General features: G+C 44.6%; 1 protein-coding gene across 1 annotated transcript in view; it reads right to left on the bottom strand.

The window, feature by feature from the left end:
- Positions 1–18,047, bottom strand: part of FRAS1 (Fraser extracellular matrix complex subunit 1) — an 830,295-nt gene that overhangs the window by 398,994 nt on the left and 413,254 nt on the right. The window lies entirely within an intron of this gene.

Here is an 18,047-nt window from a genome sequence, read left to right as displayed (position 1 = left end):
AGACCACGTGTATTACTCTGGAGGAGGAAAAATGATTACATCTGTTAGTAGACACTTGGACCTTTACCATAGATTTGACACCTCGGTGGTCTCCTTTTTTGCCCTTGCGGTTATTCCAAGAAGCCCTCGGGGGGGTGACTGGGACAAACAAATTTTAAGGCAGGAAACTTTGTGGATAGAGCGGTTGAATGCGACTCGGGTTCCCTGGCATTAACGAATCGCAGTCCTATAAACCTTTTTTGTAACTACCACTGGGCCATAAGTTAGAAATATAGGCTCTGAGGTCAATCTGGGTATACCTACGTGGGTGTAGGCCCATTTTAGAGATATAGAGATCAGAGTTGAGGTTCATATACACTTTTGTACATAGCAAATATATCAAATATAAATATGGAGGTATCTACATGCAATAATAGAAATTTCTGTATTGCTTTACTGTAATTAAATATGTGTTTGAAAACCCTTTTTAAGGTACATGTATATGAGTTCTTTTGTGTGCCAAGCTCTACAGGCGTGGGTTTGCGCCGGCGCCACCTGGTGGTGCATCCTTGATTGCTATGCGGCCGCCCAGCGCCGCATTGGTTTCCTCTGATGTGGCGCGCGCATCGGCTGGCTATTCTAGCCGGCGGATGCAGCTCGCGGTGGGCGTGCGCCGCCCTCTTTTGCTGGAGGCGCCGTCTGGATTGACGGCCCTTCCGGCTGGTTGGGGCGCATGCGCACGGCGAGCATTTGGCCGGTCCGGATGATGTCACGTCGGCGGCTGCCGATTGGACGTCGACGGACGGGACGGGCACACAAATAGGACAGCGTCCTAATACAGTGTGCGTTCCGCCCCAGGTTCAGGAGGACAACATACGCTACAGGCTTCCCTTCCATTATATTCAGGTACCTTTTTCACCACAGTATCAATCATTACTATGGTACATACTGCTGGATGTTGGTTTTATATCTTTAACCTAGGTTTCACTCTCTCCTTTTCCCCCTTTTGTCTTTTCCTTCCCTTTGCTTTTGGCTTTATTCATACTTCAGGGCCAATATCTGAAGTTTATACTGGATAATACAACATTGATGCTGCGATCTATGTCTGTTTGTATTCCATGGTGGAACTCAGAGGCACACAGACTATGACTCTCGATTTGTAAAATTAATGGTGGTGAGTGTCCCAGATTACAGTAAGGAAATAGGCCACTTTGAATATATATATATATATAAACAAACTTACATGCTTGATGCAAACTCTCCTTTTTCCTCAAAATTTATTATTTTCCTTGTTTTAGGAATAGGTCCATATATATAAGAAAATAGTTAATACCAAGAACGTACTGACCCGGATACGTATACTCTTATCACATGGTCAAATTATATGGTTCTTCCTTGCTAGCGGACTTGTACCTTTCTTTATTATTTCATATTGGTTTTAAATGTGAGTATCTTTCTTTGTAATTTGTTTTCACCACTTGCCTGTTCCATTGGGGGGTTATTCTTGAACCCTCCATTTTCTTTTTCCTTTCTTCCCCTTTTTTCTCCCCTCCCCCTCCCCTCCCCCCCCCCCCCCCCGCTTTCCTTTCCCTTCTTTTCCCTCCCCCTCTTCCCTATCCCCATCCCCCCCCCCTTCCCCCCCCCCCCCCTTCCTTCCTTAAAAACCTGACTTGGGTCACAAATCTATTTTATTGCTACTTAAACACCATCTATTACTATGTTGTGCACGCCCCCATAGCAGTCCTTTAGCATCGCTCGGGTACTGACGCCCACTACCGCCCTGTCATGAGCAAGCACATAACTGTCCTTTTTGTATAAGATATGTGGCGCCATTGTAGACGCCTGTTTTTTACCTATGTATATAGATACTAACAATTAATTGTAATGTTATATACTTTGATAGTTACAACATATATTGTTATCGCTCTTGAGGAAGCGTAGCCCATACGCGAAACATGTCGAGCATCGAACAATTTCAACATATGAATTGACTATGGAATTGCTATCTAGCCACCTCTTCGGACTGATCTACATTTGAAGCTATTCCTCATATGTCCGGAGAATTTCATATTGTAGATGGTGTTGTATAGCAACGATTTAAGTATAGACATATGTTGTGTTTTAAACAACATTTTTTGTCTTTTTTTGTTATGTGTTTTTTGATACTAAATAAAATAAGGAATTTTTATCTACAATTTTGTGGTGCCTAAAAAGTCCATAAGTCCCTTCTCCCCCCTTTTTTGGTATATGCAATTGATAGGACGTGGCACAGTACTACTTTATGTGTATCCACGGCACCACTCCGTGTGACGATACACATCTCTTATATATTTTTCTTAATTGATTGAAATTGGGTGGGAACACCCGGGCCTTTTGGTGACAATAATTTGGGAACCAATTAGTGGTTTGTATCATAGATCCCTTTAGTTTTACTAGTAAATGATTTTTTATCTACCTCCATAAATTTATATTTGTGATTTTTTCTTTCTTAGTCGATCAGGCTTAACATTCAAAGGGAACTGACCCATGGACTTTGTAGGTACAGCATGGACGGGTTATATGTCGGAAATTCAGACCAACTGCAATGTTGATACGGAACAAGAAATTGGGATTAATCAGTTTATGGCTAAAATGAAACGCCTTTTAAAAAAGAAGGCCAACCTGTATTGGCACATAGAGTTCCTCAATAAGTATGTCAGGGAAAACATCAGTCCGTTGGGACTAAGGGTACAAGTATATCCCTCATTCCAGACCACAACTCCTGAGTTTAGGGTAGCGTGGGAAGGGATACTTACAACTTGCAGTATCAACTTGATGAAAATACTTATTTCCCAATACCAATCTGAATTGGTCACACTTGACCAAGAGATTGTAACATTACAATCTTCCAACGAAAGCTTAAAAACACATGTGTCATACACCAAACGATGGCAGGATATTAAAGATTTTGTCACTAAATCACTAAGGATATTATATACAAAAAACAAAACAAACTCTCCAAAGATAGATTGGCTTTCATGGATGGTTTTGCGTACCACTGGCAGTTACCTGCTCAAAAAAGAGGGCCTAGAACCAGAAATCGCACTGTGAAACATCAAGGTAATATACTATACACAACAGATGATGATACTGAATCTGATTCCTCTCTGTTTTCTTTACAGCCTCCCTCCAGGAAAACCAATCCCACGACTCATCACTCACATCTAGGAGCACGTAAGCGGGATCTTGGTGGTGGGTCTTTCACTCCATATTTTAAAAAACGTCCCCCTTCTGATAATTCTTCTGTTCACAAAAAATCTTCACTAGACACTTCTTTGAATACCGATACGAATGGACACTCATCTGGTAAATACCTGGGAGCCACGGCTCTACAGGCGATCCAGCTTCTCAACTCACAATCACAATCACATAATCTGTCGGCGACTGCGACCCCATCTTCTATAATCAGTGATATGGGTAGACCCCTGACACAGGGGACCACTACCGCAGAGAATACACTGCTCACATTTCCAAACACTTTTGGCAACAATACACAAGGTACACAACTCAGACAGAGCACACTAGATTTACACGTCTCACAGATTAGGAATCTGTCACAAAATTTTCAAATGTCAGAGCACAAACTACCACTCACGTGAATGCAAATTTGAATATTTGCAATTTAACCCCCTACTCTCTTAACACTCAGCAAGTAGAGGTCCTTCAGCTTGGTCTGAGCTTCTGCCCGTCTGCTGAAATAGATAAGTATGAAACCATTAAGGACTTATACTTATTCTCTCGGAATCTCACATACAAATTCCTATTTGATAAGGATCGGGCGCGATCCATACAGGACAAACAGATTTCCGAACAAGTCAAACACTTCACGATGGAGGACTTTAGAGCCTTCCGAGATTTAATGTTACTACTTGATGAGAGCGACCAAACAAACCATGGAGAGACCTCTGTGGCCTCCAATTCTACCTCTACAGAGGTCCCCCCAGCCAATCGGTTTAAAACTAAATCTCAACGTTTCCCTGACCTGATGATCAATCCTAGTATTTGGGCCTTCCTGATGGGCACGATCAATGACGTCAAGAATATGAATGTAACATCAAAACATAAAAACCTAACAAAAGCTCAAACATTAGCAATTAAGCAATTACAAAATCACCCTGACTTGGTGATAAAACCCGCCGATAAAGGCGGTAATATTGTTCTCATGACCAAAGCTGATTACAAACAGATGGCCATGAACATTTTATGTAATAAGACCTGGTACAAACGAATTGATTCGACGGAAATCGATCATTACAAAGCAGAATTTTTGAATGTCATTGGTTCTGCCCATCAGGAGGGCCTCATCGATCAGGACCTCTATAATTTTTTGAATGTGCGCCATCCTAGGATGGCCACATTCTATGCACTCCCCAAAGTGCACAAAAATCAGACCACACCCCCGGGAAGACCAATAGTGTCAGGTATAGGGTCTCTAACAGAAAACGCCAGCCGATTAGTGGACTCAATTCTTTTACCACATGTACTGTCGTTACCCTCATATATTAGAGACACAATGGACTTATTAAAACAGATCGAGGGGATGGTCGTGCCTCCTGATGCCCTGCTCGTGACCTTAGATGTCGAGGCTTTATACTCGAGCATCCCTCACGAGCAGGGCGTCGGGATAGCACGTACCTTCCTTCGTGAGCAAACGCATCATCGTTGGGAGTATTGTGAATTCATCTTGGAGCTGTTATACTTTATTCTGACACATAACTGTTTTACGTTTGATGGGTCCCACTTCCTCCAGGTACAGGGTGTGGCTATGGGCACGTGTTGTGCACCCACCTATGCCAACCTGTACCTGGGGGGGTGGGAACGTTCAGTCTTTTCGGATGACAGTATATCACATTTGACGAGTCAGGTGATGTGTTGGATGCGCTTTATTGATGACATCTTTATTGTATGGTCAGGGTCTATTGAAAATTTGAACACTTTGGTCAATAAACTCAACTGCAATTCGTTTAATTTGAAATTCACAGTATGCAGTGACTATTCAACCATCACTTTCCTTGACCTCACAATTTGCAAGGATAGAGATGGAAAACTGGCCACCTCTTTGTTCCGCAAAGAGACAGCAGGTAATACTCTGCTACATGCGGAAAGTGCCCACCCATATACTCTCATACGCAGTATACCATATGCCCAGTACCTCAGACTCCGGAGAAATTGCACCTTTACGGAGGATTTCAAACTACAAGCTAAAGCACTTTGTGAACGTTTGAAGGCAAGGGGATACAGCAAATCACTTCTTCGCCGTGCATACAATAGGGTATTGCGTCAGTCACGTAATACATTATTGTATCAACATAAAGCTCCAAAAGTAAACACGATGGTTAGATACATCACAAAATACTCCCAACAACATTCTGAACTACGGAACATTCTATCTGAACACTGGTCGTTACTACGCGAAGACCCGATCCTGGCCAAATACATAACTCCCACTCCTACCATCACTTTTCGAAGAAGCAGATCCCTTAGGGACAAACTTACATCTAGTCATTTCTGTAATGATTCTAGAACACAGTTACATCTGAGAGGAATGACTAGATGTGGAAGATGTTCATTCTGCCCCTGGATCCGTACAGGGACCAGCTTCAAACTTCCCAATGGTGAGACATTCACTCCTCATTTTCATGCTAATTGTGAAACTCAGGGCCTAGTTTATCTCATGACATGTGAATGTCAAGCCTTTTATGTCGGAAAAACTATCCGACACTTCCGTTCATGTATTAAAGACCACGTGTATTACTCTGGAGGAGGAAAAATGATTACATCTGTTAGTAGACACTTGGACCTTTACCATAGATTTGACACCTTGGTGGTCTCCTTTTTTGCCCTTGCGGTTATTCCAAGAAGCCCTCGGGGGGGTGACTGGGACAAACAAATTTTAAGGCAGGAAACTTTGTGGATAGAGCGGTTGAATGCGACTCGGGCCCCTGGCATTAACGAATCGCAGTCCTATAAACCTTTTTTGTAACTACCACTGGGCCATAAGTTAGAAATATAGGCTCTGAGGTCAATCTGGGTATACCTACGTGGGTGTAGGCCCATTTTAGAGATATAGAGATCAGAGTTGAGGTTCATATACACTTTTGTACATAGCAAATATATCAAATATAAATATGGAGGTATCTACATGCAATAATAGAAATTTCTGTATTGCTTTACTGTAATTAAATATGTGTTTGAAAACCCTTTTTAAGGTACATGTATATGAGTTCTTTTGTGTGCCAAGCTCTACAGGCGTGGGTTTGTGTCGGCGCCACCTGGTGGTGCATTCTTGATTGCTATGCGGCCGCCCAGCGCCGCATTGGTTTCCTCTGATGTGGCGCACGCATCGGCTGGCTATTCTAGCCGGCGGATGCAGCTCGCGGTGGGCGTGCGCCGCCCTCTTTTGCTGGAGGCGCCGTCTGGATTGACGGCCCTTTCGGCTGGTCGGGGCGCATGCGCACGGCGAGCATTTGGCCGGTCCGGATGACGTCACGTCGGCGGCTGCCGATTGGACGTCGACGGACGGGACGGGCACACAAATAGGACAGCGTCCTAATACAGTGTGCGTTCCGCCCCAGGTTCAGGAGGACAACATACGCTACAGGCTTCCCTTCCATTATATTCAGGTACCTTTTTCACTACAGTATCAATCATTACTATGGTACATACTGCTGGATGTTGGTTTTATATCTTTAACCTAGGTTTCACTCTCTCCTTTTCCCCCTTTTGTCTTTTCCTTCCCTTTGCTTTTGGCTTTATTCATACTTCAGGGCCAATATCTGAAGTTTATACTGGATAATACAACATTGATGCTGCGATCTATGTCTGTTTGTATTCCATGGTGGAACTCAGAGGCACACAGACTATGACTCTCGATTTGTAAAATTAATGGTGGTGAGTGTCCCAGATTACAGTAAGGAAATAGGCCACTTTGAATATATATATATATAAACAAACTTACATGCTTGATGCAAACTCTCCTTTTTCCTCAAAATTTATTATTTTCCTTGTTTTAGGAATAGGTCCATATATATAAGAAAATAGATAATACCAAGAATGTACTGACCCGGATACGTATACTCTTATCACATGGTCAAATTATATGGTTCTTCCTTGCTAGCGGACTTGTACCTTTCTTTATTATTTCATATTGGTTTTAAATGTGAGTATCTTTCTTTGTAATTTGTTTTCACCACTTGCCTGTTCCATTGGGGGGTTATTCTTGAACCCTCCATTTTCTTTTTCCTTTCTTCCCCTTTTTTTCTCCCCTCTCCCTCCCCTCCCCCCCCCCCGCTTTCCTTTCCCTTCTTTTCCCTCCCCCCTCCCCCCCTCCCCTTTCCTTCCCCCTCTTCCCTATCCCCCTCCCCCCCTTCCTTCCTTAAAAACCTGACTTGGGTCACAAATCTATTTTATTGCTACTTAAACACCATCTATTACTATGTTGTGCACGCCCCCATAGCAGTCCTTTAGCATCGCTCGGGTACTGACGCCCACTACCGCCCTGTCATGAGCAAGCACATAACTGTCCTTTTTGTATAAGATATGTGGTGCCATTGTAGACGCCTGTTTTTTACCTATGTATATAGATACTAACAATTAATTGTAATGTTATATACTTTGATAGTTACAACATATATTGTTATCGCTCTTGAGGAAGCGTAGCCCATACGCGAAACATGTCGAGCATCGAACAATTTCAACATATGAATTGACTATGGAATTGCTATCTAGCCACCTCTTCGGACTGATCTACATTTGAAGCTATTCCTCATATGTCCGGAGAATTTCATATTGTAGATGGTGCTGTATAGCAACGATTTAAGTATAGACATATGTTGTGTTTTAAACAATATTTTTTGTCTTTTTTTGTTATGTGTTTTTTGATACTAAATAAAATAAGGAATTTTTATCTACAATTTTGTGGTGCCTAAAAAGTCCATAAGTCCCTTCTCCCCCCTTTTTTGGTATATGCAATTGATAGGACGTGGCACAGTATTACTTTATGTGTATCCACGGCACCACTCCGTGTGACGATACACATCTCTTATATATTTTTCTTAAGCCATTGACTGTGATTTAAAGCACCTGTGGAAGATGAAGGTAAACCTGCAAACATGTTCTGTTGGGGGTACTTGAGGTCAGGGTGGAGAACTACTGATTTAGAGCACTGAGCTAAAATCTAGCTCAAGACAATCCTATTCTAATTGGGGGCATTTGAGGGAAACCGAGTGTTAGAACCCCTGCTTGTCTTTTTTAGGTTTGCCTTTGTGTCCCTTTTCGCAAAATTGGCTTCACTTCCTGTCACATAGCCAAACAGAAAGTGAGGGTAAAACCCTACCAATGTCTTTCTTTGAGGACACACAGGTCAATCTAACTAGTGTCTCCATTAGGCAAATTGTACTCTAGTATTTTGTTTTGTACACCCCAAATTATTAGGTATTTTTGGGTTTTATAAAAAGGCAAATCCACTCTGCAATACAATTGTACTCGCTGTAAATCTGAGGGGAAGCTCTGCTGATTTTATCATCCAATCATGTAGAAGCAAAATGGTGTTTTTTTTTATCTTCCTTGCATTTCCCCCCTCGGATCTCCAGCAAGTGCACTTATAGTGCAAAGTGGATTTGCCTTTAGTAAATAAACAACAAAGTCCAAGATACCTAATAATTTGGGGTGTACACAGCAAAATGCTAGAGTGAAATTTACCTAATGGGGAAACTATTTTGACTGACCTGTGTGTCCCCAAGGAAAGACATTGGTAGGTTTTTACCCTCACTTCCTGTTTGGCTATGTGGCAGGAAGTGAATACATTTGAAGGAGAAACCGGACAAATGTGGGAGGTGTCTTTACCCTATCAGGGGTGCAGACATCCCCAAAAAATGTCCAGACTTAAAATCACTCTGCACTCTATCCCCAAGCAAAACCAATTCATTATTTCATTTAACTTTGCAAAGACACATTCCTAAGTTCAACAGTGATCCATGGCAATGGCACATTAAGGCCTTGATTATTATCAAACACCAGCTGCCTTTCACTAGAAACATTTGTTGGGCCAGTCCTGGAAATCTGCATCTGCTTTACTATTAATTTCCAGAAAAAAATGGATTCTTGCAGCTAAATGTACCAAATGCATCTAGATGCACCACCGCTGTGTATGCAAGGTACGCGAGTGCTGTGTGCTTGTAGGTATGTACGCGTGGCGCATGTCTGGTTCCGGAAGTGGCAGACAGCACACAGGAATGACATCATGCCCCTACAGGAAGTTGCTTGTTGTGCTGTGAATTTCTTCCCACCATCATGACCTGCTCACTCTTCTCCCAGGAAGAAGTGATCCTGATTTGTAAAGCAAGTTAGTTTTTAGATTCTTTTTACATGGGGTGGTGTTTGTTTGGGTCATTTGTGTATGTGTAAATGATTATACCTCAAAACACACATCTACTTCCTGTGTCCAGATTTACTTCCAGGCCAATGTATATTGCTTCCTGCTTCAGTGTGTATATATACGTATGTGTATATATATATATATATATATATATATATATATATATATATATATATATATATATATATATGAAGGCCAGTATGGTGGCCTGAATTTATGGGAGGAGCCCGGGGGGGTATTTAACCAGCCCACTCACCTGTGGTGCTTGTCGGTTTCCTGTGCGCGATATACGTCACTAGGCCGACTATTCCGATTTCAGCGTTCGCAAATACTTGGCTCACAAGTTCCCGCATTCGTGATCTCCGTGCCCGAGAGTTTTTGAAGTCCGCGTTTACCGATTCGTTCGCACCACGCGTCTGGCTGGGCTGTCGCAGGTAGGGTCCCCTCGGATTTTTGTTTTTACGTACGTTATGTCATGTCACTAAACCGTGGTATCAGAATTACGAATCACTCGCAAATTTCACGAACGTAACCGCATGTGTATTACTCGCACTGTCGTCATGTTACCATTTCGCGTTATCTGAGGAAACCACAGCGACGCAAGCGACGCTTCATTTCAGACAGGTCTTAATTGTTAAACATGTGTCAGTAGACAGCCATAGCGATTCGTAAATGCATAAATCTTTTCGAACCACGTCAGTTCGATACCAATCATTTCTCATTTCTGAAACATTTCTAAATACATTTCTAACATTTCAAACCATTTCAAATCATTTCTCATTTCAGTCACGTACCGCGCTCTGATCCGAATCCAGTCGCACCTAAAAGATGCACCGATTCGCTCCGGTGTGCCCCAGTAGTTACGGCCTCATTTCAGTACATGCTCCAGAGTCACGTCATTATCAGTCGTTATGACTCATCGATTCGTACCTCTGTCATGGTTATCATTTCATTTCCACGTATCACGCTCCGATACGAATTCAGTCGCATGGAAATGCACCGATTCGTCTCGGCGTGCCCCAGGTTTTACCCACATTTCAGTACATGCTCCAGAGTCCGATTCGTAGTCAGTTGCTACAGCAGCACGACCGATTCGCGCCTCTGTCATGGCAAACAATATGTTACACCTGCACTTACCGCGCTCCGCTTCGAATCCAGTCGCATCCTCCATGCACCGATTCGTTACGGCGTGCCCCAGGGCTCGGCCTCATTTCTGAAACATGCTCCAGAGTCCGGATCATAGCTAGTCGCAGATATCGGGCGACCGATCCGCATCTCTGTCATGGAATTGCTATCATTTCACTCCCACAGCGCATCACCGTTTCGAAACCAGTCGCATCCGAGATGCACCGATTCGTCACGGAATGCCTCAGTTGTTTCGGCCGTATCCATACCTATACCAGAGCTCGGTGCATTGCCAGTTGCAAAATGCGGCACAACCAATGCGAGCCTCGGTCAAGGTAAACATTTCTCTCATTTAGTTTCTTACTGCGCTCCGATTCGAATCCAGATGCATCAAACATGCACCGATTCGTCCCGGTGTGCACCAATGTTTTTCAGTTGCCTCATTTCAGTACATGCTCCAGAGCCCGGTTCACGGTCGGATCAGTCACGACACGACCAAGCCGGACCTCTGTCATGGAGTTCACTCATTTCATAATCAAGGCAAACATTTCAAATCATTTCATTGTCACAAGATTGTAAGCACCATATAAGTCATTGCTTCAAGTTAGTCAGCAAACCCTTCACGAACTATCACCTTTCATTTTCCTCCAGGTCAGTCAAAGTTCAGTAGGTCCACCCTGCACCAGGTTGGACGATATCCCCCCAGGTAAAAAAAAAAAAAAAAAAAAAAAAAGTGGGAGAAAATAAGTCGGGTAAGTATGACTCAGGGAATCAAAGAAAAAACTTGAAATTTATGTCACCCCCAATAGGTTACAGTCAACCAAAAATAAGAGCTCAAAGACAGGATATTCTCACCAGATCAACCATGTCGCAGGCCGGCAGCGAAGACTTCACGGCCCCTCTGTCACCTTCCCCGGTCTCAGAGAGCGGCAGCGTGCAGTCCCTCAGGGGATGGACTATCCCCAAACTGACGGCAGAGCTAAGACGCAGAGGTGTGCCCTTCCCCGCCACAGCGAGGAAAGGCGAGCTGTTCAAACTCCTCTTTCCCCCACCAGCAGCAGGACCCAGTACCCAGCAGGCATCCCTCCAGTCAATATCTTCAGCCATCTCACAACTTCACACGATGGTGTCGTCCCTGTCTACCTCGGTCACAGACGTACAAACCAGGGTGGCACTCCTGGAGGCACGACCGGCCGCGGCTATCCCCGACCCAACCGCAACCCAAACCTTAACACCCCTTCCTGCAGGTACCTCAGGCTGGAGCCCCATTGTCTACCCCTCCCATTTGGTTCCAACCAGCATCAGGAAGGACATTTTGGACGGCAGGGACGTCAACCTGGCCTCTCTCCTTATTTCTGTGCACGATCTGGCAGACAATAAGGCCTACTCCTGGGGTGACATATCGGTGGTCCTTAAAGCCAAAGACCCCAGACTGAACCGCAAGTTATCCGTCCCAGAATTCACCCTGGCCTTTGGCATGCTGAGAGATGTCCTATGCTCAGCCGCCCCCAGCAGAAGGGAAGAGCTGGACTTATACCTCCATACGGTAGTAGACTTGGGCTACAAGTATGGAGGATTTTCCTTTTACGACTACCACCGTTCCTTTTCCGCAAAGGCTGCTGCCAGACTCACACAGTTCCAAACAACAACAAATTGGAGTCTCATGGACACAGAGCTGTTCTGCCGCCATTTTGCCGGCTTACGCTCACCCCTGTGTGCGATTTGCCAGTCCTCCACCCACACTGCCACCTGGTGCGCCAATGCGACAACCAGACGTCCCTTCGAATTTCCCTCTACCTCCGGTGCACTTCAGGGGCAGTCGGCCCCTGAACAAACGCCTCAGGTGGACAAATTCGGACGCCCAGTCTGAACCGTGGGAGGGGCAGCCATCTGCAATAATTACAATTACGGGTCCTGCAACTTCAGTCAGTGCCGCCTACTCCACATCTGCACCTTATGCCAAAGAGCGCACCCAAGAAACCTGTGCGAAGTCAAACAACAGAAGAGGGCATGACTAAGCTGGATCAATGTCTTATGGCTAGGACTCTACCTCACCTCACATCCCACCCCCTCCCTGGCCACCTACCTTATCCAGGGCTTCACAGTAGGCTTTCACACCGGCTACCCCACAGTACTTACGAATGTGGGAATCTTCGTTCAGCGGCCATTGACGAACAAGCCATAGATCGGCTCTTACAAGCAGAAGTAGACCGAGAGTACGTCATAGGCCCCTTCACTCAGCCCCCTTTCAGCACTTGGAGAGTCAGCCCTATTGGGCTTGTCAAGGGCAAATTCACAAATAAATTACGTTTGGTGTACGACCTGTCTGCGCCTCATTCTTCCCACATCCCCAGTCTCAATTCCCTGATCCCCTCCAAAGAATTCTCCCAAAAATATTCCTCCGTGGACATGGCAATCCAAGCAGTCATCAAAGCAGGTACAGGTGCCTGGCTTTCCAAAGCCGACATCTCGGATGCCTTCAAGCTCCTGCCTATACACCCATCCCTTTGGTGCTGGCATGGCATCAAGTGGAAGGAGGCATATTATTTTGCCACAAAACTAACGTTTGGTTCGAAGAGTAGCCCTTGGCTCTTCGACACATTCGCTCAATCCCTCGCTTGGATACTGGTACACAAGGCTCAGTGCCAAGAAGTCATCCATTACCTGGACGACTTCCTACTAATAGAACCTCCCAGCAAGCCCCCAGGAGACCTCGACAAACTCAGAGTGGTATTCGGGAATCTCAATGTTCCCATCGCCGAGCACAAAGTCGACGGCCCAGCACACAACATCACCTTTCTCGGAGTCAACTTAGACACCTGCACTATGCAAGCCAGTCTCCCCCTCGACAAACTAACCCGCATCAGGGCGGTCCTTCACAAATTCACCCACACCAAAGGGTGTACCAAAAAGCAGTTGCAATCTCTCCTGGGAATGCTTAATTTCGCCATGCGAATTATTCCACAAGGCCGCACCTTCGTGTCACGTCTGCTGAGATTCCTGTCAGAAACACAAGACCCCGATCAGATCCTGAATCTAGACTCCGCAGCAATAGCGGACCTATCTATGTGGGAGGAATTCCTGTCCGCCTGGAATGGCATATCCCTATTTATACCCATGGTGTCGGCCCTTTCACCTCAGGTGGCGACAGACGCTGCAGCTTCCACAGGTTTCGCGGCAATTTTTGGCCACCAATGGTTTTCAGGACCCTGGCCTCAACAGATACTGTTGATACCCAGCTTTACCCGAACATCTTCCCTCTTCGAACTCTATCCCATAGTGGCAGCTGCACAACTCTGGGGTCACCATTGGACAGGGCAAACCGTGGTCTTCACCACTGACAATCAGGCCACGGCAGACATCATCAACAAAGGCAGGTCCAAGTCCCTAGCAGTCATGTCCTTCCTGCGCAGATTGGTACAACTGTCCTTACAGCATCAGTTTAACATTCACTGTGCATTTATTCCAGGCAGATACAATTTAGCTGCTGACGCACTGTCACGTTTTAACTACACCTCCTTTTTCAAACAGGTTCCCGCACCCGATCCAGTGTCGGCCCCTATCCCCGTCTGGTCACAGCTGACCCTGGACTAGCTCAACATTTACAAGGAGCAACGCAGCTCATCAATCACTCACTCTCTCATAACACACTCAAAGCCTACCAGACAGCTTGGAGGGCATTCAATAAATTCCTCACATCCTGCGGTAAAGGACCAACAGATGTCAAACAGGTACTGGCCTTCACTTCATACTGCCATACTCAGCTGGCCTTATCTTACAATACCATTCGGCTATATCTAGCCGGCATACAACATTTCTTGACTCTTGAAGACCCCACAAAATCTTCACTGTTCTCATCACACGCTATACGAGCCATCCTTAGGGGCATTCAGAAACAACAACCAGTAATCAGCATCAAGCGCTTACCCATCACGGGGCCCATCTTCAGGGAGATGTCGACTATTCTGGCTACTTCTCCATTCGGTCTGCTCCCCAGCACGGTCCTACAAGCAGCCATATATTTGGCTTACTATGGGTTCTTGCGACCTGGCGAGTTCACCTGTAACAGCCCCACAGACCAAGTACTATGCAGACGGCACTTGCTTCGCTACCAAGACCATTTTATCCTTCACCTCGAGGTTTCTAAAACCCAGCAAACAGGCTCTGGAGTAGACATTCACCTCTACAAAACTAATAACAGCTGGTGTCCAGTCACCGTTCTTAACCGTCTCCTGTCACTCCTGCCTGAACAACCGGACACCTGTCCTCTTCTACCATTCCCAGTTAAACCTTTAAGTGCCTGTCAGTTTGTGAAACACATAAGGATACTTCTCCGCAATCTTCACCTTAACCCCAGTCAGTATTCCGGACACTCCTTTCGTATCGGAGCAGCCTCCGCAGCATCCCGCCATGGGGTCCCAGACCACGTCATCAAAAGATTAGGCAGGTGGAAATCAGCCTGCTTCGCCCGGTATATCCCCAATCCTCAAGTAGAGATGGCACAGGCATTTTCAAAATTGGCTCAATGAATAACTGAAAACCAATAAATATTATACCCCTATCTGAATGTTTTTGCCCCCTTATTTTGGCATACCGGCCATTAGACCAAGGCACACTTTCAGGTCCATTTCATATGGTAAGTCCACACTTCCAGGTCTATTTCTGATGGTAAGTCTTATGTTAACTATAAATGTTATCTATGTCCATATCGGACATAGGGCTCCAACCATAAGTAGGAAGGCCAGTATGGTGGCCTGAATTTATGGGAGGAGCCCGGGGGGGTATTTAACCAGCCCGCTCACCTGTGGTGCTTGTCGGTTTCCTGTGCGTGATACCCACCCTCCCTTCCCCATTTCACAGCATTTCTCAACTATTCAGTTCTCTTTACAGAATAATCATTTCTTAAACCAGGGTATGCCCCCTTATTTTGGCATACCGGCCATTAGACCAAGGCACACTTTCAGGTCCATTTCATATGGTAAGTCCACACTTCCAGGTCTATTTCTGATGGTAAGTCTTATGTTAACTATAAATGTTATCTATGTCCATATCGGACATAGGGCTCCAACCATAAATATATAAAATGAATAAATAAATATATATATATATATATATATATATATATATATATATATATATATATATATATATAAATCTAGAGATATTATATATTTGTTTGAATGTGATTGCTTAATCATGAACACAGCTACATCTCCAGTTATATGAGGGTGTGCACATGTATGCAACCTCATTATTCTAGTTTATTTGTTTCCTTCTTACTCCATAAAAGCTTGTGAGTTTAGTGTCAAATATTGTTGGGTAGTTTCTAGGACACATTAAACCTGCCAAAAGTTATGCAATGATTTATCATTGGGGTTGATTTACTAAAGGCAAACTTGCAGTGCACTTGCCTTTAGTAAATAACCCCCACAGGGTTAGCATGATCAAGCAATGTTTGAGAGGAATGGCTCTCTTTGCTTTTGCGCTCCTTAATGGCCTATAACACAGCCAGTGAGGAATGAGCATGGTTTGTTCCTTAGCTGCAAGTCCAGGGTCTGGTCAACTTTTTTATTGACCTTGTGAACAAGCATTTAGAAATGCCCACAGGGGCCAGAAAAGCCAGCATGTGTTCAAAAAAGTGTAGTTGAGGTGTTTTTGAAAGCTCAAGCATTTCACAGACCTGGTAAGTCAAACATCTGTATTTTTGAGGGGAGAGTAAAGTAGAAACTTGCAACTGGTTTAAAATGTGTTTTTGGGTTTGTTTATATAGAAGATGGTTCTGGTGAAGAGATGGAGGGGGCAGAGCTGCAGCCAGAGTTGGCCTCCCCACATGATAGATGTAAGTTGGAATGTTAACTTTTGTGTTTATTTACTAAAGCTGCAAAGTGCAAAGTCAGGCTCAATTCTGCATAGATACCAATCAGCTTCTCAGCTCAGTTTGTTCATTTAAGCTTTAGCAATTAAACCTGGAAGCTGATTGGTTTCTATGCAGAAGTGAGCCTGATTTTGCACTCTCCAGCTTTAGTAAATAAACCCCTTTGCGTCTTGTTGTTTTAGTGGCTAAAATATGTTGTTAGTTGTCTGAAATGTGTTTGTGTATTGCTCTTTATTTATGTAGATGAAACTCCTGAAATGAGCCAGCCACTACAGGAGGAGGAGGAGGATGTTGACACTGAGGGCCTGCAAACTAGGCCACATTTAGTTCTATGCAAGTACCTTTTTACACATTGTTGGACAACAGCATGTGTGTAGGTTATTTAGAGGTAGATGTTCAAGTTGGTGGCCAGGCTTAAGGAATTTGGTCATATAAGCTTTTAGTGCTTTAGCTGAGGTTCAGACTAGTGCAATCTCAGACAATGCATGTGATTGGCACCAGCACCGCAGGTGCCAATCACATGCAATGTCTGAGCAATGCAAGTTCAGCCATACATTTGTATGGCTGAACTTGCATTGGCTTTGCAGAGAAAAAGATGCCGGGGCTATTTTTTAAACACATTGAAAGCAGATTGCATGGGTGTTCTCCGGGAGTCTATGGCCAGATGTGGGTGCAAATACCATGTCTTAGACAGGTATCTGCACCCCCCTCCCCCCTGAAAGGTGCCAAATGTGACACTGGAGGGGGGGAGGGTTCTGAAAAGCGGAAGTTCAATTTTTGTGTGAACCTCCGCTTTAACATTGTAATGACACCTGCAGCAGGTTGCAGAGGGCAGTCTGACCTGCCTGCAGGAGAGAAGGGAGGTGTGAACCAGTGCTGGAATTCACAAGTGTGAACAAGGAGCCAGGAGTGTCAGTGGTGGACAAGAGAAGGGGATGATCTTGTCTGATATGTTTAATAATATAGGTAACAGCAGACAAATGTGGCATTGTTTTTTTTTTTTCTGGAAGGTTAACAATGTGCTCTGTCATACTCAATTGTTTGTTTTTTCCTTTTGTTTAGATTCAAGTTTGGATGATGAGGGGGAGGCCCAAGAGAGAGCGCAGGAACATTGGTATGGCAACGAGTAAGTCCTTTTTATCTTTTTTTTTTTGGGGGGGGAGGGGGTTGATGTAGCTAGCTGCCTAAGACCCCTTTCACACTGGGGCATTTTTCAGGTGCTTTAGTTTGGAAATAGTCTCTGCTAAGTGCATGATAACTGCCTCCCATTCATTCCAGTGTGCCTTTTCACACTGGGGTGGTTCGCTTGTGGGAGGGGCAAAAAAGTCCTGCAAGCAGCACCTATGGTGCAGGTTGGAAGCGCTGTATACTGTGCTCACAACCCACCCCTGCCCATTGGAATCTTGGTCCTTAAAATCGCTTTGAAAGCAAAGCGATATGGGCATTTCAAACATCATTTTCTGTGTTGAAAGCGCCTCGGTAGCAGGCGCAAAGCGGTGCCAAAGAGACGCTTAGACAGTGGGAAAGCGCCGTGAAAACGAGCGGCACTTTTTCGACAATGCAGCTGCGACCACAGTGTGCAAGGGGTCTTAGATTCGAAATGTTAAAACTCAGGCTAGATAGAACAAACAGAGTTTGTTAGCTGAGTTTAGA

Source organism: Aquarana catesbeiana, linkage group LG01, assembly GCF_042186555.1.
Source record: "Aquarana catesbeiana isolate 2022-GZ linkage group LG01, ASM4218655v1, whole genome shotgun sequence".
Classification (NCBI taxonomy): Eukaryota; Metazoa; Chordata; class Amphibia; order Anura; family Ranidae; genus Aquarana; species Aquarana catesbeiana.
The sequence above is the reverse complement of the archived record's forward strand: the minus strand, read 5'-3'. Positions and strand labels throughout refer to the sequence as shown.